Raw genomic sequence first — 12433 nt, 5'->3', positions numbered from 1 at the left:
GGGACAAGTGGCGTTAGCGGTGAATAGTTGGTGATGGGAATGATGTATTGCATTTAAAATTATACCCAGTCTGTTTTCATTCTGTAAATACCCCAACATGGTACACTAGAGAGTAAGTCAAATTCCTTATGTGGAAGCAGAGGTGTCACCAAGTCTCACTTTGCAAGTACAAAATGCATTTTCCACTGGAATACCGGTGACATTGCTGGATAAAAAAAGTTATAGGCAGTGGAGACGAGAAGCATTCCCACAATTTGCGCATGTTATGCACGCTTTCTTTTACGAGATAAACGATTCTATTCATCACCATAGCTTGATAAATCAGGTGGCTGCCTTGTTGAGGGACAAACAAAAAAAACTGTTCTTCCCCAAACCGGGGAAGAAAAAAGGAAAGTATTCGGATTCTGTCTAAACTTCTAGCTTACTAATTCACTATTCTTGTCGGTTGTGTGCTTATAATTACATTTTCAGCTTTTTATAGACGACTATATCTCTACATTTCCTAAAATCATGGAGTATTGTCCTTAGTTTTAGTTTTAATATTTCATGCATAACACAAATATTTTGGGTGGATATTGAAATCTTCCAATGTTTTTAGCTGTGCCAGTTTTAAGGCCTGTTGTGAAAAATGTCGAAATAAAGAAACATCGTCGGGTGCTAGGACCCTGCGGCATTCCTTTTGAGCGGCAGGTTCTGTATAAGCGTGGGAATGCCTCTCCACTGCCAAAAAGACTTCTGAAAATGAACGTAACACAGTATGACTTTAACTGCACAGTAGACGTCCACGCTGGCACACAGTAACACCTAAACGTTTAGATTGACCGACATTACAAGCTGCTAATAGGAAAAAGAAGTATAAGGGCCAAAGCCTATACACATTGCCAAGTTGCCAACAGTGCACTTCTAGAGCTGGCATCAACCCTACTCAGTGGTGGAAAGTAACTAAGTACATTTACTTAAGTACTGTACTTAAGTCCAATTTTGAGGTATTTGTACTTTACTTGAGTAATTCCAATTTGCAGTACTTTTACTTCTACTCCACTACATCTCAGAGGCAAATGTTGTACTTTTACTCCACTACAATTATTTGAAAACTTTAGTTACTAGTTACTTTGCAGATATAAATTATTACATTATAAAACATACATTAACCCACTTTAGCCCTATTTTATACATAGGCTATTTGAAAATAGCCGATCTACAAGCTCACAACGCGTCGTGAGCTTGTAGATCTGCTATTTTCAAATATGTTAGTACTTGTACTTTTGGTACTTTAAGTACATTTCGATGCCAATACTTTCGTACTTTTACTCAAGTACATTTTGAATTCTGGACTTTCACTTGTAACAGAGTATTTCTATATTGCAGTATTGGTACTTTTACTTAAGTAAAGAAACTTTTTCCACCACCCTACTCCCGCACCGACTCGTCTGCCATCTTTGTCACCGACTGAATGAGTGGATGGATGGAGCGAGGACAGAGTCAGGAAGAGGAATGAGTCGGATGACATGATTCGTACAGCACAAACTCTTATTGATGGAGGTCTCATGAGGCTTCCTCTTTCTCGCTACACAGTGCATTTACCATCAGCTGCCCCGGCTGTCAAGCGTCTCTCCACAGTATTCCCTCTCTTCTCACATTACCTCTCCTCCATTCTCTCCATCCCTTGCCCCTGTCAGCGAGATGGATCTCTGGTAGTCTGCCCTCCAGAGGGGAAATGAACACACGCCCCATACTTTATCATCTAACCTCCTACACTCCATTCTTCTCTACCTACTCCTCTCCTCTCCTCCTCCTCCCCCCAGGGCTTACCCTCTTCTCTTCTCTTCTCTTCTCTTCTCTTCTCTTCTCTTCTCTTCTCTTCTCTTCTCTTCTCTTCTCTTCTCTTCTCTTCTCTTCTCTTCTCTTCTCTTCTCTTCTCTTCACCTTTCTCCACTCCCGGATGACCTCTCAGTCCATACTGAATTGAGATTAGTAGCATATGGACAAAGGTGAAGGTCACGATTTACAATATACTCTTAACCCATTAAGGCCTGAAGCCGATTCTACAAATGTCTTCTAAATCCCAACAGTTTTCTGAAAAAAAACGTATGTTTCTATATCAGTGGTTCTCAAACTTTTCCATGTCAAGGACCCCCAAACTTATATGTATTTGGGACCCCCAGAAGCAAAGATTTGAGTTAAAAATGTTCGCTTTAAAACAATATATATTCAAAGATTTGTACACATTTTCACGATTTTTCAAAAATAGGAGATCTATACGCTTGAGCTTGTAGATCTGCTATTTTTGAATAGCCAAAGTGTAATTATATATATTTTTTTATAGCTCAAATCAAAAAGTGACACAGACGCGTTCCAGGTCTTAATGGGTTAATGCACGGGAGAAACCTAGAATAAAACTGCACTTTATGATTCGGCAAGATGAGATTTCTTCAGCAGTTTAAGCACCGAAGGTGCTGTGTGGCCAGATTTGTATGCTTAAAGCAAAGCCTGCAGAAATGCTGCAACACAAACATTATCTGGTGGTTACACTCCTGTTTTCAGAACATGCTTAAAGTGGCTGTAAACATTTATAAGGAGCAGAAATAGACGATTGAAGTTCCGACACCAGCTGACGACGCCACAATTTGACGACCGTTGTGACGCTTCCGTGGAAAACGACTTCATATCCCACGCAAGGTCAAGCGCTGCGACTTAATCAAGGATATGTACAGTAACACGTACAGTACCGCGCTGCAATGGCTAGATTTAATCTGGAGACGAGTAGGTTTATTGTAGTTGGAATAAAAACGTTATACATGTGTTGACCCATTAAGACCGGAAACGCATCTGTGTCATTTTAGATTTGAGCTGAAAAGCATGATTTTATACTTTGGCTATTTAAAAATAGCAGATATACAAGCTCGTAGCGCGTCATATCGTGCCGCGCTACAAGCTGGTAGATCTGCTATTTTTGAAAAATCATGAAGATTTGTGCAAATCTTTGAATATGTATTATTTTAAAACATTTTTTTTACTCAAATCTTTGCTTCTGGGTGTCCCTGCAACAAAATCTTTTGAGAATGGGGTCCGCGTCCAAATACATAATTTTGAGTCCTTGACATGAAAAAGTTTTGAGCACCACTGATATAGTAACATAAGTTTTTCAGAAAACTGATTTAAAGACATTTGTAGAATCGTCTCAGGTCTTAATGGGTTAAATTGCAAGACTGTAATAGGGAAGGTATTGTGTCTTTCCCACTACAGTATATATGCAACTGAGAGGTATATGTGGCAAAAAAAAGGCCCAAAATAACATACTGTATATAGCAAAAATGTGTTCATACTGTACTCTGTGGTGGAAAATCTGAAAGGCTCAGAAGCAAAACATACCAATGTCTCCACAGCAACAAAAAGTGTTGTGTACATTTGTGTATAAGGCAATAGTTGAACCAAGCCAGTGTCTTATATAATATATAATATATATTCCTGGTACAGTAATTATAATTATAAAAATAATTATAGTGTGGTAGTAATGGAGGCAGATGTGGAGACCACAGGAACCGTCCGCAGGCTTTCAATTTTGTAGAGACCATGGCTGCCTGCACCTTGTAATCATCATTATAATCGACACACGATCGATAAACGTGTGTTGTTGTTATTGCACTATACCAGGCAGTTACACATTCATCTGCTGTGTTCAGTGACAAAAAAATATATATATATATTATAATTATGAAATCAAACAACCCCAATCAAAGCAATGAAAAAGCTAGTCTAATGCACCTTATGGCACCATATCAAATATTCATATGATGTTATGTTGTTTGATTGGTTTTATTGATTTAATTTGCAATCTGTTATTACTTGAAAAAAACTGAATAATCAACTGCTGCTGGCATTTCATACATAGATAAATACTTCATGGACAATGAAGTGTTTTTAAAAGCATTAAATAAGCCGGTATTATTTCCTTAAACAATTTGCGTGTGTAAACATTTATTGAAATTACATTGAGAATAGTGCTAGTTAACTCTCTCAGTGCCAATGAAATAAAAAAATATGTTCTCTAAACTGCCAGCAATTTTTTTTTTAAAGTAAAAAAAAAGTGCTTAGGAAGCGAGATACAGACCTTTTCAGTTATAAGTTAAACAAAGAGTGGATGGAGCTGCAAATCTTCAGATAATGATATCTTGGGTTCTGAACATTAAATTTAAAAAAAATTTAAAATTAAACTCGGGATTTTTCGTTCTGGCACTGAGGGCATTCAGAAAAAACTCGGGATAACTCGGGGCTTGGCACTGAGAGAGTTAATGTAGGATCCATTTCTGCTTTGGTTCACAGGAACGTATGGAGGAGATAAAACAAGGCACTGAATGAAAACATATTTAGAGATGTCACATGACAAATGTAAAGTGTATTTTCTCCTGTAATAATAATTAAATGGTTCATGAACAAGAACGATAAGTAGGCCTAATGTAAGTTGTGTTATAGTTGTGACTGACAGAAAGCATAGCCAGCGAGCTAACCGTACTTAAGTCACATACGCTGAACCGCAACGTTTATATCTCCTTCTCTGGTGAGGTTTCTTATCCCTTCAGGTTAAGGGTTTTCTGTGGTGCTTTTTGCCACTTTTGATTGACGGGGACATCGCCATTTCGTCAAGCGTCGATGTTCAACACACTCTCTCCAACCATTCATTCAGGTGTCTCCATGTGTAACCACAGCTACATGTTGTCCCTGAAATAATTGTCTATGAATTTGGCAGCTATTTAAGCCAGATTGCCATCAAATGGGGACTGTCACAAACTCTGCACGATGTGCCACAGTGTGAAGAGTATGTCATGTACTATGTGTCTCAAAGAGCTCCAGGTACCTTTGATATGAAGATGTTATAAACCTCAAAGTTAAGATGAAGATTTCATCTCCACAGCAGTAGCAGATGCCTATTGATGGTCCATATGGGTCTTTAATTGTCTCTTAACCCATCTAGACCTGAGGCCGATTCAACAAATGTCTTCTAAATACGGGTTTCTGAAAAACGTATGTTGCTGTATCAGTGGTGCTCAAACATGCTCAAATTATATGTATTTGGCTGCCGAGCCCCATCTCAAAACATTTTGTTCCAGGGACCCTCAGAAGCAATGACTTGAGTAAAAAATGTTCGCTTTAAAAAAATATTTTCAAGATTTTTGAATAACCAAATATATATTAAAGTGGTTGAAATGATTGTACTATATTAACTACTAGCACACAGATGCTTTCCCGGTTTGAATGGGTTAAAAGTTGGTCTGGTGCAGTGGCCATTACTGCTCACATAGGAGACACAGGGACTGGAACACACCAGCTGGAGGAGCGAGCCCATAATGCAACTCAGTACATTATCAAATCCAAATGAAAAAGTTAATTAAAAAGTTGGCAATGGAACAGTAAATATCTCTTAGATATATAAAGTATGTTGGCATCTAAAATCTATATAATGTTTTCTTCTGAAACATGGACATTTTAGTTTTTGTCCCCCCCCCTGTATTGACATTTATTCATGTATTGAAGTTTATAAGCCGAGTACTTTTTCAGAAGTAAAAAAAAACAGAGTAAATGTTCCCATATCAAAATGGTCATGATACAGTATATCCTGGACACAAAGAGGGCCATGTGAAAACCTTGAACCTTGTGGTGCTGAATCAAGGCTATTTATTTGGTCTGCATTTACCAGTATTTTTTAGTTTGTTTCTACACAATCACCATCAAACTAGAACAGCAGGTACCCTTCTAGCAATGCTGTACAATTTGTATCGCTTGTTTACTCAGATCTTGGCGATATTTTGGCTTAGTTTATGCTCTTGGAATGAATTTTGGGAGTTGAATATTATTTGAATATGATTTCATTTTTTAGCTGAATGTTAAAATTGCTATTTTTTTCCTAATATTTTTTACCTCTATGCAGAGGTGTGCATAGTTGGTTTGCTTCAGCATCCTCTGACGGACTACTTTTGCAGACAGAGTGACGTGCATACATGCATATGCACAGAGAAATGACTCCGTCATTACTGTAGTTTCGGATTGCTTCTTTGCTCCAACTGATTACGTCAGTGTGTGTGGCAGGACCTCACCGACTGTCCAATCAATGGGTGTTAGGCTATCTAACATGTGCTGATCCAGGATTAATATCTCATTATCTTAGATTGGGTACAATAGGGGTCACAGTCTTGTGTCAAATATTGACTTGAGAGTGACATTGCCCTTTGTCTTAAGGTATGACGTCGTCACTTCATGATGACCAGGTACTGTGTGACATTGAGATAAGCACAGCTTGTGGCTGTCTCTGTGTATAAATATGGTCTGGTCTCTCTTTTGAGAGATCACTACATGTCCACTGGCCGGTGTGTCTGATGTACGTCTCCCATGATGTCATGCAATAAACGTCAAAATTAGACGTGAATATAGTGAAGTGTCTCCACATCCTCCCGGCCCTTGCATTCTGAATTATCGAATGGGATCCTAACCGGTGTACAACATCCTCCATTACAGAGAACGAGCTGAACCAAAATCAAAATCTAGGTAAGTCTCTGCATTCCGCTCTATTCTCGGTTTTGGCTGGATAGTCTGTTACATGGTTATGGGTCATTACATTTAATGTAATATTGTAATTAAGGAATTCAGAAATGAATTCACTGAATGAGAGAGTCTGCAACCCAATAGATTTCTCCCACGACCACAGATGTACAGGCCCTGTTGAGCTCCTGTGCATTAGGGCGGTCAACTGAGCTCTGAAATGATAGAATGATAGAATTTGGTATTTTTTGGAATTTTGGTCTTAAAAAACAATATTAATACATGTTATGTCCGAACTGGTCAGTACCAGTATATCCGTAAGACGGACTGAACGTTGGCTATATGGTGGTGGTGTATCAAAGACTGTCAGCATGCACTGCTTTAGTTGGAGTTTATATTGGCTCTGGACAACCGGATCGGGTTTGTTTATGGTTATGTCTGAGTCATAGTGACGTGGCCGTGGTCCGCCCACCGGCCAGTCCTCCCATTAGCCAATTTTAATATAGGATAAAACATTGCGCAGTAGCCATGCCTACTAATAGTTTTTTACTATCTATTGTTAATCTTTCCTCAAAATCGACGATTATTCAAGGTTTGATCATTTATTTGAAAGCCCTATTGTGCATACTTTCCTTCCTTCAAATACATGGATATATTTAAACAGCCTGTGTGGCTTAGAGTTGGAGAAGATTTCTGATACTAAAATAGCGAATAGCCTTTGCCATTTAGCTAACGGACCCATTTGAAACGGAATGCCGCTAGCTATCTCAATGGAATCCTCCGTCGTGTCTGCATAGCACAACCATATGTGGGTATTTCATTTTTAGCACCAAGACTGTGTTGTGTGCCTCTCCAAAAGAGAGAGAGATATGGAGAGAGAGAGATATAAAGGTTAGGAATCCCTCCGGGGTTTCCTCTTAGAATTCCCTGGAAGTCAAGAGGAGAAAGCTGCAGCAGGTGTGAGGGGGAAACCCAACTCTCCAGTCCTGCTCTCGCCGCTGTCCCATTGGCCTCAGCCTCTTCACGCTGCTGCCAGTGAAATCCAATCTCTTCTTCCTTGTGTCTCCTCTCACCCCCTTCCCTCTTGTTTATGTGTGACACCACAGTAGCAGTACTAGGGGGACCAGTAGGCCTGACCCTTGACCCCATAACTAGGAGATAAGTGTTGGTGTTAACCTATCAGTCATCCAGAGGAGAATCAATCACCGCAGGTGTCCAGTGAAGAGCAGACCCTGAACTCTGATTGGGTTTAGTATTTTTTCCCTAGGGCAAAAGACTTCAGCCTCCCCCTTTCTTTCTTTCACAAATGCACATACGCGCAGTAGTAAAATCAAAACGTAAGTGGTTTAAATGTCCTTACAAAGCATGGGAAAACAAACATGTTAAACAGAAAAGCACATTTTAAGTGATTTAATAAACAAGCACAATAAAAAAGAAAAATAACCGGAGATGCAAACCTTGTCTGCACCAACTCTTGTTCCTTTCATGAATTTTTGCCAGTCCCTTATATATTTTGACCTTGATGGTGACTGTGACTGTTTACCTACTGTATGACCTTTTCGGGTTCAATCTTCCCTTCGGGACAACTTCCTGGTCATTCCCAACAGATTTCATGGAATTCTGCCAAATCCATTATTCATTTTGATGTTGACCTTGATTTTGACCTAGACCTAGTAGACCTTTTGGCTTTTTCTCGACCCAAAACCTAAGCTATTCTTCATGGCAAATTCCGCCATCCGTTCTCTATGACTTGAAGTTGACGGTAAGAGCTGCTGAGATCTCAGTTTTTCCGCACAGCCACCCAGGAGTCTCCCTGCTGTTCCTTTAATGAAGGATCTATCAGCGGCGTTTCATTATCTCAGGCATGCAGCGTGCTATGACACGGCCCCCCTGTTCCGCTACAGCAAAACATACCATCCTCTGTACATCCTCTGTAATTACCTCCTCCCCTACTCGCACGTGGGCCCCCTATGTGCGCAGGTAGAACAACTGCACTCCTAATTTGGAAAAATAGACTCGAGCACATTTTCACAGCTTGATGTTAATCATCCGTACTGGGACAGAAAAAAAGGTGATTAGTCATTAATATAGAATTTAGCGCTACGTGCCTCTGGTCACGGCTACAGCCAGACAGGGCAAAAGAAGGGATGAAATGATACCTCTGCATTCCTAGGCTAAAAATCAACCCCTCTCTCTTTTGTCAGTGAGTGTAAGGTGACTCCTACTTCCTTTCTCTCTCTCTCTTCCCCGCCCGCCCTCTCTCTTTTTCTCTTTCACCTTTATCCTCTTGTCCGCCTGCCTGTCTGTCTGCCTGTCTGTCTGCCTGTCTGACTCTTTCTCGGAGCTCAGCTCGTTTCAGTGAAACCACAGTGAACTGTGGAGAGAGAGAGAGAGAGAGAGAGAGAGAGAGAGCATACGAGAGGAGGGTGACAGGGGGGCTGAAATCAGAGCCCTTCCCTCCGAGTTGCAGCCGGTTTATGTGTTTGTCAGCTGAAGGAGCAGAGAGGGAGAGTGGAAGCGAGGAGAAAATAAAAAAGAGATGAAGAAACAATGCAAGCAGCGGGGAAAAAAAAGAATGAAGTCTGCTTGAGAGAGAAGACTTCCGAAAGTTGAGTGGAGCGCAACGAACCCTTAAAAGAAGAGGATTAGAGAGGGGACGAGGGCTGTGTGCGGTTCAGCTCTGCACAGTTGAACTTGGACTTGCCGCCACACGTTGAAAGCACTGAAAGAGATCAAGAGTGGCCGTTAGGTAGGGAAAAACAGGACAAAGGTTGCTGTTTTCCTTCACGGAAACTCCCTGAGGGTAATACCGGTCAATTTTTACACTCATGCCCGATTTGTACTTGGTTGCATGCTGTGTCGCGCGCTCAAAATAGTCCATCTACAAGCTACGAACGCCGTGGCGTGTTGTGAGCTTATAGATCGATTCGGTGTGAGACACCCACGCACAACTAAGTATATATCGGGCGTCAGATTTAAACGAACCCTCAAATGGCTATAGGGACATGTGTGTATGTGTGTGTGTATGTGTGTGTGTGCACATGCAGGTGAATACACATGCACTCAGGTGGTGCGTGTCACATGTGTTTTCATCACGCGTTTTATGAAATTTGCAATGCAACAGAGCTGAAAAATAGAGTGAGCGAGAACGGAAAGAATGTGAGATGGTGGGGGGGGGGGGGGTAGAAGGAGACAATTCCCTGTGTCTTCTACAGGAGTAGGAGGTAAGCAATAGCTTGTCTCTGCGTGTCCTCTATTCCACCCAGTATGAATGGAGCCTTTGTAATCCATCCGCGCAAGTTCTTTCTTTACTTTTCTTCTGGCTGGATCAACCCATCTTCTTCATATCAAACAAGTCTGGTTTCGTTTCAGATGTTCTTGGCTTCTTCTTTCAGCTTGTGAATGGCTCCTGCTGGAGGAGTAAAGTGAACCCAAATGGACCAACATTTAGACTCTCAGACAGTCCACCTGGGGTCCATTTTGTATTAGTTGTCTATTTTCTGCAATATTGCATGAATGTCTTCCCTCAGATCACAGTGTTAATATTGAGTGAATCTGCTGTTGCCACCCAGTAGTATGTGGAGTTGTCTTGTGATTCTGTGTGTGTGTGTGTGTGTGTGTGTGTGTGTGTGTGTGTGTGTGTGTGTGTGTGTGTGTGTGTGTGTGTGTGTGTGTGTGTGTGTGTGTGTGTGTGTGTGTGTGTGTGTGTGTGTGTGTGTGTGTGTGTGTGTGTGTGTGTGTGTGTGTGCGTGCGTGCGTGCGTGCGTGAGACTTAACAGGGTACACTGGCAGGTAGGATTAGTGGCTTTGTGGCCGTGGATGACCTTGTTCGTTCCACTCACACAAGGCAGGGTCCACTGCAGTTGGTGTAGGAGATAAGGCAAGGAATTTATGTTGGCAAGTTGGCAACGCTGTTCTCCAACAGCCTCTGTGTGTGTGTGTGTGTGTGTGTGTACATGTGTGCGTGTGCGCGCCTGTGCCTGTGCCTGTGCCTATCTTTCTCTCTCCCTCTGTCTCTCTTTTCCTGTGTGTGTGAGCGTGCGAGGGCACATTTCACATTTACACTTTCACGCCAAGAAGCTCACAATATCACATGGCTCTAAATACTTTGGCATGTGAATAGTGTTGTGTCTGAGTTGAGAGCTCATCCAGGTACACTGGGGCTTGCAGGGCAGCAATAGAACAGCAATAGCAGCAACTGTTACCGCCATGTTTTTCACCCGTGCAGGTTCCAGAGGTAGAAATCCCATTAATTTCTTCATGAATGTTTCAGAAAATACTTACATTAAAGTACGTGTTAAATAGCTCTATATTCTGATAGTACTGTTTGTTCAGTAACAGGAGTCTCCTTGTCTCTCCAGCTCTTTATTAAACAGAAAATGCATTTTCAGGTCGGGATACCGATTTTATCCAATCAGGATAGAGAATTTAGAGAGAGGAGGATACAGATTATTAAAAGTGAAATCGGAAGTGATGACACAAATAAATGAGCAGGCAAAATGGAACAAAATGTATTTTCTGTCTATTAAAGAGCTGGGGAGACTCCTGTTACTGAACAAACACTCTACAGCAATGATTACTATCAGATAATAGTGCTTTAACCTTTTAACAATACCCTACCTTTAAGAATTATAAGCCTGGAATCAAGCCGACCACGCTCCTTATGAATCATGACCATAAAACATTTGATTCAGTTCATAAAACAAGAAAAAGGCGAAGGTACTGTAAGAATGTGAACATATTTTAAGAATTAACTACTACTCATTAGCCATTGTGCATACCTTGCCATTGCTTTCAGCCAAAAACGATAATTTTGTTTGTTTCTTTTTAACTTTTATGGTTGTCTTTATTATAGTGTTTATATTGTTAATATTATCGTAAAATATAGTAGTTGGCTGGAAGTGATTATGGGATCTAGAAAGTGCCAACTCAAATCTGCTATTTTCGTCGAATGTTAGCCCCAGAATAGGGATGCTAGGGTTCAAGTGTTAAAGGACCACTTTTAAGGACCTTAAACCTTGTTTTATATGAACCTATTTTGTCTGAAATAAAGTTGATCTAATCTAATCTAAGGACAAAAGACTCACCACTTTCCACCCACTCAACATCCCTTCCCCCGTACCCCATCAATTCCCTTAGTAAATATACATGATACATTAAATACATGATACATAAGAAAACAGGTGAGAAGAAGGGGAAAACAAACAAATGGGAACAAAAAAACTAATAAAACAAAACAACTAAATGAAAGTAAAAAGAAAATGAGGCAAAAAATGTCTCTCCATTGGTGCTATATAATACAACAACAAGGTTCCCTAGTTCCTTTCCTCCTAAAATATGTACACCGCCTTGTACCTTCGCCCCCTTTTTTACATTTTCCAATTATTTTTATGAACGGAATAAAATGTTTTATGGTCATGATATACGGCTTTTATTGTTCCAGCACCAATTGATGACTTCGGCTCAAAACAGAATCAGTTCACCCGCAGCAATATGCCATAACGGAGCCTGCTCACAGTGCTCAGCCTTGTGTCAAGGCAAGATGACATGACACAGCATCCGCACCCCACACATAAACATGCATGTGCACACACAATTTGAACACTTGCTTTTTGCCTGTTGTATTTATTTTATGCTTTGTCACCATGGGTAAATTTGCTCAGCAAGTATGCATATAAATCCCCTCTCTTCATCCCTCTCACACTGGTGTATGCATGTGGTCTGTACGTGTGTGCATGCATGAGAGTGCAACAAAGCAGGACCAAAAGAATGAGGTCTTGTTGGCAGAGGTGAACGGAGGGGAGATGGAGGCGAGTTGATTATCTGTCTCCTCTCTTATCACGGTCTCTAATGGAGGAAGTAGAGCCTGATTGTGCCTTAATCAGCAGCGCTATCTCCC

The 12433-nt window shown here is 40.8% G+C and overlaps 1 protein-coding gene across 12 annotated transcripts in view; it reads left to right on the top strand.

The window, feature by feature from the left end:
* Positions 1–12433, top strand: part of large2 (LARGE xylosyl- and glucuronyltransferase 2) — a 56875-nt gene that overhangs the window by 20035 nt on the left and 24407 nt on the right. For 2 of the 12 annotated variants that reach the window (XM_080438234.1, XM_080438235.1), the window contains exon 1: positions 8940–9337. The exons of the other annotated variants lie outside the window; for them this stretch is intronic. The gene's annotated coding sequence lies outside the window, so the exon portion shown is untranslated. Of the gene's footprint in view, positions 1–8939; positions 9338–12433 lie in introns of those variants that run through there. 12 annotated transcript variants of the gene reach the window in all.

The sequence above is a fragment of the Gymnoscopelus braueri genome, assembly GCF_963280865.1.
Source record: "Gymnoscopelus braueri genome assembly, chromosome: 1".
NCBI lineage: Eukaryota > Metazoa > Chordata > Actinopteri > Myctophiformes > Myctophidae > Gymnoscopelus > Gymnoscopelus braueri.
Note: the sequence above shows the minus strand (reverse complement) of the source record. Positions and strands in the feature narration are given on the sequence as shown.